Genomic DNA, 15,584 nt, shown 5'->3' with positions numbered 1-15,584 from the left:
CTGAGGAAAAGAACTGGTTTCAGATCTAAACGCAAATTTTTATGAGTTTTCATTGAAATTAGCTGCTGACATCACTTGTTTCATCTTTACTAATGCAATACATCTCAGAATGTCTTCCTGAAGACAGTGAAGTCAACAAATATTTAATCATTTCATGTGCTTAAAGATCTGGTCATAAATGATGATGGAATGCCAGAAATTAATAATGATAATGATAGAATCTTGGCTGGAGCCTGAATTGTAACCTATAATGATCTAGCTAGATTCTGAATTGCAAGCCCAGCATAGGTTGTAATAAAGTAATAAAATAATGAGGATGTTGTTCATCACACATGGTATTTCAATTATAACCTTACCTGCTCAGTATTGATCTTTTTGTTTTATGCAGTAAGTAAGCCATTCTGAAGCTCCATCCTGGACTGCATCTCAATAAAAGAGAAATCCTCTTAAATTGCCAGGAGCAAGTTCACCAATACTTCTCCCTCTGGCTCCTTCAAGCCACAGTTCCAAATCATACAGTACACAGACCAGGCTAGGCAAATACGCCAGTGTGATGTGCCCAGGGGAATGATTGCTACATACTATTTTGATTCTTACAGATAACATTATTTATTCCTTTTGGGAATTCAAGAAAGAGTATTCGGTAGAGGTAGTTTAGCACAAGATACACAACATTTGAGGTATAGAGGAACATTCATAATTATTTTCTTGGACATATTGCAAGTCACAGGATGATAAACACAACCTTAAAATGCCACACTCCGAAGTCATCATAACATACATTGGATCAGGTCCAGGTAATTAACATTCCCCATCTGATAGCTGAAAACATCTAATTAAAAAAGAAAAAGGCAATTATGAAGTGTCCATCTCTTGTACTTCCCTTATAACTTCTTGCTATTAAAAAAGGAGCAAGTGAGGAAATTGTAGCTCTGTAACTTTGCACAATGAAAGTGCATTCTGGATGCATTTCCTGATTTGAATGTCTTTCACACTAGTAGGCAAACACAGGCATATATAAATATGAAACACATAATGTTCAGAGAGATGTTGCTGAAGCAACAGAATATACATAGAGTGGCAATTACGTGACATATGGCAAGCTTTTCCTCTTCACAAGAGGATGATATTTATGCTCAGATGGTCATTTAATCACAAATCTGCACCATACATTAAAATGAAATATGGGCAAGATAGAAATTCTCCTTATGCTGTGGACAATGACATTATGTTAACTGGTTCTTGATGAGGTTGAATTCCGCAGGAAGGATCAGGTACACAAATTGGTAATGCTCCTGGACCCCACCTTAATCCTGGATAAGCAGGTGTGGGCCATAATTGGTCTTCTGGCTGCACTTGCTCCTGTTCTAGACAGACCTTGCCACATGGTTCAATCCTAACTAGTGTCAGGACAGCGCACGCCATTTACGGCGGTCTGAAGGTTTTCTGCTACTGTAAAATGGCGGATGGCAGTGAGCTGTGCGCGCTAACAATGGCAATTTTTGCAAGTGCTGTTGCAAGAGGTGGAAACACTAGACGGAAATCATCAGACTCAGTTGTACCTGCTGGTATAGGTAAGCATTTGATGGGAGTAGGGGGAGGAAAACAGGGTGTGCGAATTAGGAGCATTTTGGGGCATGCGGGGTGTCACCTGGATCCAGCCCAGGCAGCGGGGAGCTCCCCAGGAACAAGAGTCTCCTCTGGGGTAGAGGCCTACTCAGAAGTAAATCCCGAGTACGCGCGGGACTGGGGTCCCTTACCAAGCACCTACCCGGGAGGAGGAATGAGGACCAGCTGGGAACACCAGGCAAGCACGTTGTTAGGAGGGGTGGGGCCGGCCCAAGAGGGAAGAGGCCTCATAAGGAGCCTGGAGAGGGAAGGGAGAGGTCGGTCCTCTCCTGAGGGGAGTAAGACCCAAGGCAATCAAGAGGGAAAGCAGCTTCCCTGCCTAAGGGATAGGAGCAAGGCCTACAGAGGCAGGGGATGGGGATCTGCCCCGGAGAGAGGAGGCTGGGGGGAAGACTTCCCTGACCCAGGACCCTCCTGGACCTAGAGGGCAACTCCCAGAGAGACTGGGTCGCAGAGATGGGGCATTGAAGCCCACTGTACCCTGAGGGGGCCAGCTGGCTGGAGAACCTGCACAGAGACAGCAGGGGCCCTCCCGAGACCAGGCAGCCTGACCCCGATCAGTAGAGGTATATCCAACAAGAGCCAGACCTCGGTGCGAGGGGTGCGGAGCTGAAGCCTGGGGCTGAGAATGCCCAGAAATAGAGAGGGTCAGGTCCAGGGACCACCCAACGTCGCCGCCACAAGTCAGCTTAATGTACGGAGGCCTGTGAAGAAACAGGCCTCATGAATGTGAAACGGTTGACGTTATTAAACCGCTTGTATCAAACAACTGCACCCGCCTCCCGTCTGTTTATCCGTCGCCGACCATCGCTCAAGGACTGGGTAAGCCCCTCGCACTCGCCTACAACCCCAGGGAAGGGGCCACCTCCCGCTATGGATGTGACAATGGTGGAGAATGCGGGCTGTGCCCCAACAAGCCCTGGGGAGCCCGAAGGGGCCGGACCACCCGAATGGATGCGGTGGTGGATGGTCCAACAACAGACTCTGGCGGAAGGACAACAGCGGCTGCTGGCCACGCTGGCAGACCAGCAACAGACCCTGTTGCACAACCTGACGACGGCCAGAACCCAGGTCGGACCTCCCTCAGCTATGCCGACAGTTCCCGTGGGGGGTTTGGACCGCGCTCCTCCCATCTGCCTGATGAAGATGGGCCCTGAAGTCGACCCCGAGGCGTATCTCAATACCTTTGAGCGCATTGCGGTGGCAGCAGCATGGCCCCCTGCACAGTGGGCTGCCATCTTAACGCCATGCCTCACGGGGGTCACCCAGGAGGCGGTAGACACCCTCACGCCTGAGGAGGCCGCCACCTGCGCCACGGTAAAGTCCACTATACTGGGGACCCTGAACGTCTCCGAAGAGATGTATCGACGGAGACTACGTGAAGTAGACCTGCCCCGAAGTGGCAGTGTGCGATTGGCGGGGAATCGGATCCGCAGCAATGGCTTACGCTGGCTCAAGCCGACCGTGCGTTCTGCGCAGGAGGTTGCAGAACTAGTAATGATCGAACACTTTGTCTCGATCTTGCCACAAGCAGCACAGAACTGGGTGCTGTGCAACCAGCCTGCCACGTTGGAGAAAGCGATCACGCTCATGGAAATGTTTGAAGCCGTGACCAGTACTAGTTTCGCCAGTGGAGTGCAGGGCATGCAACCCAGATCCAACACGAGACCTATCAGCTGGTGATCCACCATCACACCGCCTGCGGCCCGCGGCGGAAGCTGGGATGAGCGACGGGCACGACACCACGGAGGGCCACCACCGCTCCTGCCGGCTCGAGCACCATATGCCGGTCATCGACCGGAACAAGGGCTCGAAGGCACATCAACCCTCGCACACGCCCGGGCCAACCCCGTTGTTTGTTTTTCCTGTGGCCAGCTGGGCCACATAAGGAGGGACTGCCCTGTGATGGACTGTTCTCAGGCAGATGCATGGTCCGCAGCCCAGGTAAAGGGGGCCTGGAAGGAGACGCGCCCACTGGTAAAGGCCTGGGTGGACGGACACCCCGTGTGGGCTTTGTTGAACTCGGGGTGCACCCAAACCTTGGTTCAACAAGCCCGGGGCGAACCCCTGGACGCCACCCTATTGATTCGGTGCATCCATGGGGATGTCCGACCCTACAGCCTGCGGTGGGCCAAGATGAAGGTCGGGGGGATGTGCTAGTTCCTGCAGGTTGGTGTGGTGCCCCAGCTCAACTACGGAGCTGTGATAGGAAGGGACTGGCCTAACTTCAAAACGTTACTGGCCCAGGAAGAGGCCCATGAGGGGGCGCTGGGTGAAGTAGTGAGGGACGGCGAGGCGGGGGCCACTGAGGCCCCTCTACCCCCAGACAGAGACTTACAAGAGTTGCAGAGGGAGGACCCCATGCTAGGCCCTGCGTTAGCCCAAGCGGCCAACCCTTCCCCAAGAGACGGGGGAATCAAATTCGTCTTCAAAAGGGATGTCCTGTACAGGGTGGGCTGGGACCCCCAATCGAACCAGGAGGTGGACCAACTAGTAGTGCCACAGCCCTTGCGAGCCTATGCGCTCAGAATAGCGCATAGCGTCCCCACATCAGGACACCTAGCTGCAGGAAATACCCTTCAGAGGCTGACGCAGCGGTTCTACTGGCCTGGCATTCACAGCCAGGTGCACAGGTATTGTGCAAGCTGCCTGGAATGTCAAAGGGTACAACCATGGGGACCACCTGGAGGGGGGTTGATCCCTTTGCCGGTAGTAGGGGTCCCCTTCGAACGGGTGGGGATTGACTTGGTGGGACCACTCCCGGCTGCCAGGGGTGGCTTTACCCACATCCTGGTGATAGTAGACTATGCCACCTGGTACCCGGAAGCCATCCCACTGCGAAAGACGGGGGCCCAGACCGTGGCCCGGGAACTACTGCGGGTGTTTTCAAGAGTAGGGTTCCCCGGGGAAGTGGTGACTGACCAAGGAACCAACTTTATGAGCCGGGTGTTCAGGGAGCTATGGGATCTCCTCCGGGTGTGGCCCTTGAGAACCTCGGTGTACCACCCTCCGAAAAACAGACTCGTGGAACGATTCAACCAGACCCTAAAGGGGATGTTGCGCCGGTTTGTCCACGAGCAACCAGGCAGTTGGGCCCAGTTGTTAGATCCCTTGTTGTTCGCGGTCCGGGAGGTACCGCAGGCATCAACGGGGTTCTCCCCGTTTGAGCTGCTATTTGGGCGCAAGCCCAAAGGCCTGCTTGACCTAGTAAGGGAGGACTGGGAGCGGCCCCAGGGACAACCCAAGTCCTACATCCAGTATGTAGCGGACTTGAGGGAAAGGTTGACCCAACTGGCGGACTGGGCAGGGCTGCACATGAGGGAAGCCCAACTCGTATAGAAAGGCCAGTACAACCGCCGGGTCAGGCCCCGAGCCTTCCATCTGGGGGATCGGGTGCTATTGCTGCTACCCACCACGGACTCTAAACTGTTGGCCCAGTGGCAGGGACCCTATGAAGTGGTGCGGCAGGTGGGTCCAGTAGATTACGAGCTGCGTAGGCAAGACCATCACCCCGAAGTACAAACGTACCATGTGAATTTATTGAAGGCCTGGTGGGCACAAGAATGCCTCCTTGGCGAGGAGGAAGAATTCGGGCCCTCGGGAACCAAAGCGGGGAGCGTCCACCCTGTGGGACTGCGGGGAGATCTCACCACCAGCCAAGTCACACAGGTAAGGGACCTCGAAAACAAGTTTCAGGACATGTTTTCGACCATCCCTGGGTGTACCCACCGGGCGTCCCATCGCATCGCAACCAAGGAAGGGCGGGTGGTAAGAGCGCCCGCCCGGAGGTGGCCAAAACATATGGAAGAGACCCTCCGCCAGGAGGTAGAGGCGATGTGATGCCTGGAAGTAATAGAACCCTCACGGAGCGCCTGGCGCAGCCACCCAGTCCTGGTGCCCAAGCCAGACGGGTCTACCAGGGTCTGCATTGACTTCTGGCAGGTGAACAAGATATCAAGATTTGACGCCTACCCCATGCCCGCCGTCCCGGGAATGTTAGAACACTTAGGGGGTGCCCGGTATCTGTCTAAATTAGACTTAACCAAGGCATACTGGCAGATCCCCTTGACCCCCTCCTCACGGGAAAAAACGGCCTTTGCCGCCCCCAAGGGCTCTTTCAGTTCACACGTGTGCCCTTTGGGCTGCACGGGGCAGCGGCCACGTTCCAGCGGCTGATGGACCAGGTGCTGCAGGACCACCAAGCCTACGCGGCTGCCTATATCGATGACATTATCTTCAACCGTGATTGGGGGCAGCACCTGAAGGATTTAGAAGCTGTCTTAGAGGCGCTGAGGCAGGCAGGGCTGACAGCGAACCCTGCCAAGTGTGTCATTGGGCTAAGACAGACCCAGTACCTGAGGCATGTAGTGGGGGGGGGCAAGTCTGTCCTGTTATGGACAAAGTGCATGTACTATGGGGGCAAGCAAGGCCCCGGAACCACCGGGAAGTGCAGCGCTTCCTAGGGCTTTCGGGGTACTATCGGTCCTTTATCCCCAATTACGCCTCAATGGCTGCACCTCTCATGGATCTGCTGAGAGGGAAGCCCGGAAGGCGGATAGAGTGGACTGAGTCCTGCGAAAGGGCCTTCCAGGACATCAAGGCAGCGTTGTGCTCGGAGCCGGTGCTGCAAGCAACAGACTTTGACCGCCCCTTCATAGTGCAAACCGATGCCTCAGGTGTTGGCCTAGGGGCTGTGCTGGCCCAGGGGGATCCCCCATATGACCGTCCTGTGATGTACTTGAGCAGGAAACTCACCCCAGCAGAGCGCCACTATTCTGTGATTGAGCGGGAGGCCCTAGCCATCAAGTGGGCCCTACAAACCCTCAAGTACTACTTGCTGGGTGCCCCTTTTACCCTGATCACAGACCATGCCCCTCTGATCTGGCTGCACCGGATGTAGGACACAAACCCCCGTTTGCCACGGTGTTACATGTCCTTACAGCCGTACGCCTTTAAGGTGCAGTATCGGAAGGGCGGGAGGCACGCTAATGCCGACTTTCTTTCCCGGCAGGACACCTGGAATCTGTGGCCTAGTGACTCCGTGGCCCCGGTCTTGGCGGGGGGGGGGGTTTGTCACCTGGATCCAGCCCAGGCAGTGGGGAGCTCCCCAGGAGCAAGGGTCTCCTCTGGGGTAGAGGCCTACTCAGAAGTAAAACCCGAGTACGCGCAGGACTGGGGTCCCTTACCAAGCACCTACCCGGGAGGAGGAATGAGGACCAGCTGGGAACACCAGGCAAGCACGTGGTTAGGAGGGGTGGGGCCGGCCTAAGAGGGAAGAGGCCTCATAAGGAGCCTGGAGAGGGAAGGGAGAGGTCGCTCCTCTCCTGAGGGGAGTAAGACCCAAGGCAATCAAGAGGGAAAGCAGCTTCCCTGCCTAAGGGATAAGAGCAAGGCCTACAGAGGCAGGGGATGGGGATCCGCCCTGGAGAGAGGAGGCTGGGGGGAAGACTTCTCTGACCCAGGACCCTCCTGGACCCAGAGGGCAACTCCCAGAGAGACTGGGTCGCAGAGACCACTGTACCCTGAGGGGGCCAGCTGGCTGGAGAACCTGCACAGAGACAGCAGGGGCCCTCCCGAGGCCAGGCAGCCTGACCCCGATCAGTAGAGGTATATCCGACAAGAGCCCGACCGCGGTGCGAGGGATGCGGAGCTGAAGCCTGGGGCTGAGAACACCCAGAAACGGGGAGGGTCAGGTCCAGGGACCACCCAACGTCGCCGCCATAAGTCGGCTTAATGTACGGAGGCCTGTGAAGAAACAGGCCTCATGAATGTGAAACGGTTGACGTTATTAAACCACTTGTATCAAACAACTGCACCCGCCTCCCGTCTGTTTATCCGTCGCCGACCATCGCTCAAGGACTGGGTAAGCCCCTCGTGCTCGCCTACAACCCCAGGGAAGGGGCCACCTCCCGCTATGGACATGACATGGGGGTATGACAGGAGCAGCTCCCCCAATAACCTAACCCCTGTTATGTTCCTGACATGCCCCTTTAGATAAACAACTTGTGAAGATGAGAGGAACATTGAAGGCCCTCCCTAACTTTTGCAAACTCTTACTAAATCACTGGGAGATTTTCCATCAATCTTTATTATGTTTTTTTAGCAGAGGCCTTTACAAATGCATTAGTGTTTCAACAATTAGTACACATAGAGTTGAGCACATATTTTGTACCTAGGTCAGAAGAAGAAGGAAACCAACAGGTGACCAATAAGACCTTATTCCAAGTTGCACAACAGCCACCTCCTACCCTGCGCTGGATACAGCACAGGCTAGTCAACCTTCCTGTTCCAGTGCAGGATATGGTTGGGCTACCAATTGACTGTGTGTCACATCAGACCTTCTCAAGACATTGATCCCATACTTATAACCTGTTTTTCCCAAGCGTCTCCAAAAGGCCCCCTGCACTTCCTTGTTCCTAAAGCTGTAGATCAAGGGGTTTAGCAGGGGAGTAATGATGGCATACAACACAAAAACCAGGCGATCCTCTTCCAAGGAATGGTTTGAGGAAGGACGTATATAGGTGTAAATGATGGTGCCATAGAAGATGCTCACCACAGTGAGGTGGGAAGCACAGGTAGAGAATGCCTTGATCCTACCACGAGTCTTGTGGATTTTAAGCACTGCAGAGACAATGAGGATGTTAGGAAAGAAGAGTCAGGGAGAAAGGCACAATAATGACACACACAGAGATAGTGAAGTTCATCAACTTGACAAGAAATACATCAGAGCAAGAAAGGTGCAGAATAGGTGGAATGTCACAGAAAAAATGGTCAATTTCATTGGAATGGCAGAAATCTAGGGAAAAGATTAATGCTGTGTTGACAACAGAATTGATATTGCCAATAATCCACAAAACCGCCAGCAAAATGCCACGGATGGGCTGTCTCATGAGCAGGGTATAGTGCAGAGGGTGACTGATGGCTGCATAGCAGTCATAAGCCATGGCTGAGAGAAGTACACATTCTGTGCCTCCCAAAGTGACAAAGAAATACATTTGGAGAGCACATCCTATGAAGGAGATGGATTTGTCCCCTGATAAGAGGTCCCACAGCATCTTTGGAACTGCGGTAGATGTGTAACAGATCTCTACAAAAGAGAGATTCCCCAAGAGGAAGTACATGGGAGCTTTGAGGCGTTGGTCAACTCTGATCAATATAATGATGACTAGATTCCCTGCCGAAGTCAACAGGTAGACGAACAGGCCTATAGCAAAGAGAAGACTCTTGTTCTTTAGATCAATAGAGAATCCCTTGAGGACAAATCCTGTGACACTTGTTTGGTTTTGTATTCCTTAAAGATTGATGGAGTCCATCTTCAGCCAAGATACTGTAACATCCTAGGCAGGAGACAGCATCACACTTTATACTGTTAATGCTGGAAATTTCATAACAGCTGTTGGCACCAGATCGGCGCCAGCACCGGATTGCCCCCATCCCCCAGCCTCGTGCAGCCAGGCTGTGGCTTGGCCGTAATTAGTTGTTGCGGCCAGGGGTGGGTTGGGCCAGGAGCACCTGCCTGAGCATGCGCTCGGGCTGGGCTCAGTTAGCTCCCAGCCAGCAACAGGGACAGGCGCGTCCCAAAGGGAGCGAGCTCAGCGGCCCTGCCAGCGCGGGCGCACTCTTGGGAGTGGCGAGGGCGAGCCCGGGTGGGCAGCGGAGAGGCGGAGGAGCCTCTAACCCCTCGTTGGAGGGCGCAGCAATGGGAGAGGGGAGAGGTACTTCCCGCCGCTGGAAAGCGGTGTGTGGCAAGGGTGCGGCCGGCGACTGCGTGGCTGAGAGCGCAGAGGGAGCTCTGTGGATCTGCAGAGTGCCAGGAGCGAAGGACGGGGCCCGCTTCAGGGCGGTGAAGGCGGCGAGGGAGCACCTCGGAGCGGGGGCTTCTGCCCACTTCTAGCGTTTTTGTTCCATTGGCACTCGTATCCTCTGTGAATCTAGCACTGGGAGAGGTGACATTTGGTTTCAGGTGCGGCATGGGTAAGAAGAGTCAGAAGTGGGGGGGTAAGGCCCCGAAATGGCCAGCTCCTCCTCCTTCCCCTCTTGGGTCTTCATCGGAGGGCGAGCGCTGCTTGCGCATTTTGAGGCCAGGGAGAGGGAAAAAACACTCTGGGGGCACAGTAAAGGCGATGGGGGTAGGGTGTCTGGAGTAGCGACCCCACTCCGTAGGTCCACTAGAAAGGGACGTGGAGCCCGCCTCAGCGAGCTTTTATCTTGCAGGAAGCGTGTGCAGTAACAGGGGAATGCTGGTACACCTGAATCATCGGCACAGAGAGACTGTGTCCCGGAAGTGGAGGTCACAGGTGCCACGCAGGCAGCACAGAGGGGCACGCAGCCAGCTCCGAGCGCTGCAGGTGAGGCACTATTGGATGCAGGAAGTAGTGTGGGTTCGGTATGGGATGAGAGGGAGGGCACGGCGGTGCCCTCCGCTGCCCTGGGCGGGCAGGGATGGCCATGGGCTCAGTGAAGGGCCCCCTATCCATATTTTTTCGGGGGTTCACATCAGCCTGGAGCTGTCAGCGGATTCGCCCAGGTTCCTGGGGCGGCAGCGGGCACTCATGCTCCTCCGCCCCCAGGTTGGGCTCCTGGGTTGTTTGGGAATACCACTTTCCCCCCTTTGGGGACTATGATGCTGCCTGGGGCAGCCTCTGGCGTGCCCCTGGGTGTTTTCGGGGATCAGGTTAAACGCCCCCGTGTATCCTATGGCGATATTGCCTTGACGTTGGGGGGTCACTTGGCACTCTCGGTCAAGGAGAAAATCTGGAAGGGTGAACATGTGGGCATGTTCAGCCTTCTCCAGATTGAACCTGAGCCAGTCCCGAAGGTGGGCGAGCCAGTGCGGGACCAAGAGTTGTTACGGAGGCGGAAGATTGATAGGAACTGGGCCAATTGGCTTAACGGTCTTGTAATCTACGCTTCTGTCATATTGCAGATGTACCCAACCATGCCTCGGCCCTTTTTAAATATCTAGACATTGTGCACAGGGCTTTCAGAGACTACACTGGCCCAGCCTGGCTGGCTTATGACCGGCATTTTCATTTATGCACTTCGCACGATCCTGCGCTAGATTGGCGCGTCCCACAATGGGAGTTGTGGACGCAGCTGATTCTTCCGTCCAGGCTGGCTTGGGGTGATTGCTCGGATAGCGGTCACCTCATAGCCAGGAACAAGTCTGAACCCAACAAGGCACCTAACGGTGCCGCGTGGGTTCTAAATCCGCGAACATGCTTTGAGTATAACGCCTCGGGCAAGTGTGGTAGGAACAACTGCACTTTCCTGCATGCGTGCGGCCTGTGTGAGGCCAAGCACCCCGTGTCTTCTTGCCCGAAGCTGGGGGGGCCAGGGGAGGTGTCCAGGGCGCAGGGCAACAGCCTGGGTGCAGCCGCCGAGGGGGTCCTCCCTCGAACCCTCCTCCCAATTCAAAGGGGGCCAACACTGATTAAGCTGCCCCGTTTGTGTTGGTGATTGAGTGTTTATCCGGTTAGAGTAGCAGCCGCACATTTGGCGGCCGGTTTTTCTGTAGGTTTTCAAATTCCGGCCGAGCGGCCTGTTGAGCCTGTGTTGGCCGAGAATTTGCGTTCAGTTAAAGGTTTGGAGCATATAGTTAGAAAGAAAATTGCAAAAGAATTGGAGGCGGGTAGGGTGGTAGGCCCCTTTTTGTGTCCCCTATTCATAACCTGAGGGTGTCGCCTCTTGGGGTGGTTCCAAAGAAGTCCCCAGGTGAGTACAGGATGATCCATCATCTGTCATTCCCGGAGGGTAGCTCCGTGAACGATGGCATACCGGATGACCTGTGTTCAGTTCGGTATACCTCCCTGGATCAAGCAGTTGGCCGGCTGCATTCGTGTGGGCCCGGGGCGCTGATGGCAAAGGCGGACATAGAATCCGCCTTTCGCTTGCTCCCCGTCCACCCAGATGATTTTTGTCATTTGGGTTTTCATTTTGAGGGCGCCTATTATGTGGACAGGGCACTGCGCATGGGATGTTCCATATGCTCACTTCGAGTGTTTCAGTATCTTTCTGGAGTGGACAGTCCAGTTTCAGACGGGAGTGGTCTCGACTGCTCATTATCTCGATGACTTTTTATTTATGGGACTGGCGGGTACTGGAACATGCGAGATGTTGCTTGCGAGTTTTGTGTCTTTGTGTGGACAGTTGGGAGTCCCCTTGGCGCACGACAAGACTGAGGGCCCTGCCACTTGGCTTACTTATCTCGGTATCGATTTGGATACCGTTAATCAGTGTAGCAGGCTCCCGGACGCCAAGCTTTGCATGCTGGAAGGCTTACTTCGGCGGGCCCTAGCAGCTAGGAAGTTGACTTTGAGGGAATTGCAGGTGTTAGCGGGGCACCTTAATTTTACCTGCCGGGTTGTGGCGCCCGGTCAGGCCTTTTTGAGGCGCATGTGCGACATGATGTCGGGCCTGTGCAGGCCCTCCTACCACACGCGGGTCACGTCTGCCCTTCGAGACAACGTGGCTGTGTGGTTGCGGTTCCTCAAGCAGTTTAATGGGGTTTCCTTTTGGAGGGAAGGGCAACTTATTGAAGCTGAGCTGGAGATACGGTCTGATGCGGCGGGTGGCCATGGGTTTGGAGTTTATTTTAGGGGTCGCTGGTGCGCTGCACGCTGGCCCGACATTTGGGTAACAGAAGGAGTGACCAAGGATTTGACGTTCTTGGAGTTTTTCCCCATTCTGGTGGCCGTGCACATTTGGGGCCCTGAGTTTAGTAATTCTGCGGTCTGCTTCTGGTGCGACAACCAGGCTGTGGTCTGGATTATTAATAAACAGACCTCGAAGTCCCCCAGGGTTATGTGCCTGTTGAGAGCATTTGTTCTCCGGTGCTTGTCGCTTAATGTCCTTTTTTCAGCTAGGCACGTGCCGGGGGTTCAGAATAGCGTTGCCGACGCTCTCTCTCATTTCCAGGAGGAGCGTTTCCGGCAGCTGGCTCTGGAGGCTTGATTGGACCCAGAATCCATGCCTCTATGGCTATGGAGCCTTGGCTTGGAACCGCCCAAAATCTGATTTGGGCCTCTTTAGCAGCTTCTACTAGGGTTAGTTACAGAAGGAAAGTCCATGAGTTTTGAGTTTTTCGCAGGCAGAGCGGTCTGGCAGACACTTGGCCTGTTCCTTTGCCTCATCTGATGCATTTTGTAATCGCCCTCAGGGGTAGGAAGTTATCTGCACGCTCCATTTCCGTTTATCTGGCGGCACTGTCTTTTCTGGCCAAGTCCCTCGACTGGAGTGATAGCACATCAGATTTTCGGGTTCAGCAGATGCTGGAAGGGATCAGGAGGAGTCTCCCTGTTGCCCGGGATGCCAGGCGTCCAGTCACTCCGGACCTTCTGTGGGGCTTATGTGCCAATTTTAGTCTGCACTGTGCCTCGCTATATGAGACCGTGTTATTTAAGGCTTGTTGCCTGGTTTTGTTTTTTGGGGCCTTCCATCCCAGTGAGGTGCTGTCTGCTTCTAAAACCTCACCGGGGGACAGGGCTTTACGTTGGGGCGATTGTCCGTTGGGAGTTAACTGTGTCTCTCTGTTTTTAAGGTACTCTAAAACGGATCAGAGGGGAAAGGGCCAGTGGGTCCACCTGAAAAAGGCAGCCTGTGCGGAGATTTGCCCAGTTCAGGCGGTGGTGGAATACCGCCATGTGGCTCCTCGAGGAGAGGGGCCATTCTTCCGTCACCAGGACGTTTCTCCTTTGACGGTGTATCAGTTTCGGGCTGTCTTTAGCGCTGCCTTGTGCAGGCTTGGAGTGGCACCGCAGCAGTTTGGCCACCATTCTTTTTGGATCGGTGCCACGTCTGCGGCTGCCAGACTGGGTTTCCAGGCTGGAGCTATACAAAGAATTGGTCGTTAGCGCTCAGCCACCTTCAGATATTATGTTCGTTGAAGTCCACCGGTTGTGGGGTAGGAGTGCAAGTTTCGGGCTCCCCTAGTGGTTAGGAGGGCGTGTTGACTGGCGCTGCCAGCCTTGGTGATTGTTCGGAGGGATGGTCCTGGTGGAGTCCCTGTTTGGTTGCCATTGGGCATCTTGTTCCAGTTGGCTTGTCACTTATTTTCCCCTTTTCTGTTACAGGTCCGCCCTGGTCGAGTCCGGTGAGGGTCTTGATCTGCGGTCATTCAATTATCTTTTGGGCAAGGAAGAGAGCGCTGGCAGGCAGCTTTGTTTCCCAGCTGGGGCTGGGCAGCCTGGCCAATGTCACCTGGGCTGCTAGACGGGGCATGTGCTGGGGACAGTTCCTGCCTATGTTGTTTGACTATTTGCAATTGCACCCCCCGGCCCAGGTAATCGTGGTACATTTAGGGGAGAACGACCTGGGCCAGAGGATATCAATGTCCTTGAGGCTCCAGGCCTGTAGGGAGTTCTCATTGCTCAGATCGTGGTTCCCGGGGATTGTTATCCTCTGGTCCAACCTCCTTCCCCGCCGCGTTTGGCGTGGGGCTCGGAGTGTTCGTAGAATTGATGTAACCAGAAAGAGGGTAAACGCTTACCTGGGGAGGGTAGTAGTTGAGCAGGGCAGGGCCATGATTCAGCACCCGGCCATCGGGTTCAGGCAGCCTGCCCTGTACCACAGCGAGGGGGTGCATTTATCCCCCACCAATAATGATCTGTTTTTGGCTGATCTGCAACAGGGCTTGAAAGATTTTCTCCTTGTGGGGAGCGGGGAGGACAAGCGCTAGGCTGTCCTCCCCTGTGGCAGGATACGTGCGGGGCGGGGTAGGTAGGTATCTGGCTTGGTGTCCATCCAAGGCAGCAAGGTGAGGGGCGAGCCTGAACCGCTCCCATGATGCCTGACCGGCTCCAGGAGGCAGGCAGGCAAACCCCTTACCTGGACGATCAGGCCAGTGACGCGTTGGCGGCTGGTCTGAAGTCCAGCTGCCTTGCCCCCCTTTGGGGGTGGCGTTGAAAGACCTAGGCTGGCTAATTGACACCTGGGGCCTCGAGCCAGGAGGTACGCCCTATGAGTTGCAGGGGGAGGTAGACGGCTAGGACCGTTTCCCCCATATGGCTCTGCACGTTGGTTTGAAGGTTGCCCTGCTGCAGTTAATGTTAAAGTTTAATAAAGTGGCCCATTTTATATCCAAGCCGAAGTCTGGTCTCTTTATTTGGGGGGTATGGGGGTAAAGATGTTTAAAAAATAAGATATTTATATACTCCTACTTTGGAAATGTCACAGAGTTGAACCACAGGGATTCTAGAGGAAAGATGAAAATGATACAATATTTTTATTTATTTAAAATATTTATACACCGCCCTTCATCTGCCGGAGCAAATGTCCAGGGCAGATATTGTGATCCATCTTTCCAAGATGGTCATTCAGATGAAATTCTTTTTCAGCCAGACAGCCTCACTGAGGGTGAGAATTCTGTCTTTGCAGAAAAAGACCTTGAACTGCTAAATACAGAAGTAAATGAAGGTGAACACAAGAACTCAAAATTTGCCCATCAGATAAAAGTATATCAGTTCTGCTTAAACCAGGAAAGCTCTCATCACAGTACAAATTTCAACAGTTACCTTAGATAAACTGCACATGCAACACAAAATGTTTTTTTTTAAACTACAGCTGCAATCCATTGCACACTTTCCAGAGAGTAAGCCCCATTGTAGACCAGAGGACTTACTTTGGAGTAGACAAGCATCAAAACAAATTCAATGTCAGAAAGCAATTATAGAATTTCGTCTTCTCTGGCAAACGTAGCTGCGAACCTTATCTGACTGGCACATGAATCTTGATATTATTTGTTCCCTGCCAATGAAAACAGAGCGTAGGCATACTAAGAGGACTCTCCCCCCCCCCCATTCTTCTCAGGCAAGTTCCCAAAAACTCTTTCCCTTCCAGGCTCCCAGGGCAAAGGCACCTCCCACAAGAAGTATGACTGGGGTACACACAGGGATATGGGAGAGGAGTGGCCACTGGACAATTGTATAGGAGGCATATGTATCATGAGGCATATATAA

The 15,584-nt window shown here is 53.9% G+C and overlaps 1 pseudogene; it reads right to left on the bottom strand.

Moving 5' to 3' along the window:
• Positions 1-6,822: 6,822 nt before the first annotated feature.
• Positions 6,823-9,601, bottom strand: LOC136653099 (olfactory receptor 5F1-like; annotated as a pseudogene).
• Positions 9,602-15,584: the final 5,983 nt, after the last annotated feature.

The sequence above is a fragment of the Tiliqua scincoides genome, chromosome 5 (assembly GCF_035046505.1).
Source record: "Tiliqua scincoides isolate rTilSci1 chromosome 5, rTilSci1.hap2, whole genome shotgun sequence".
NCBI lineage: Eukaryota > Metazoa > Chordata > Lepidosauria > Squamata > Scincidae > Tiliqua > Tiliqua scincoides.
This window is presented reverse-complemented; position numbering and strand designations above follow the sequence as displayed.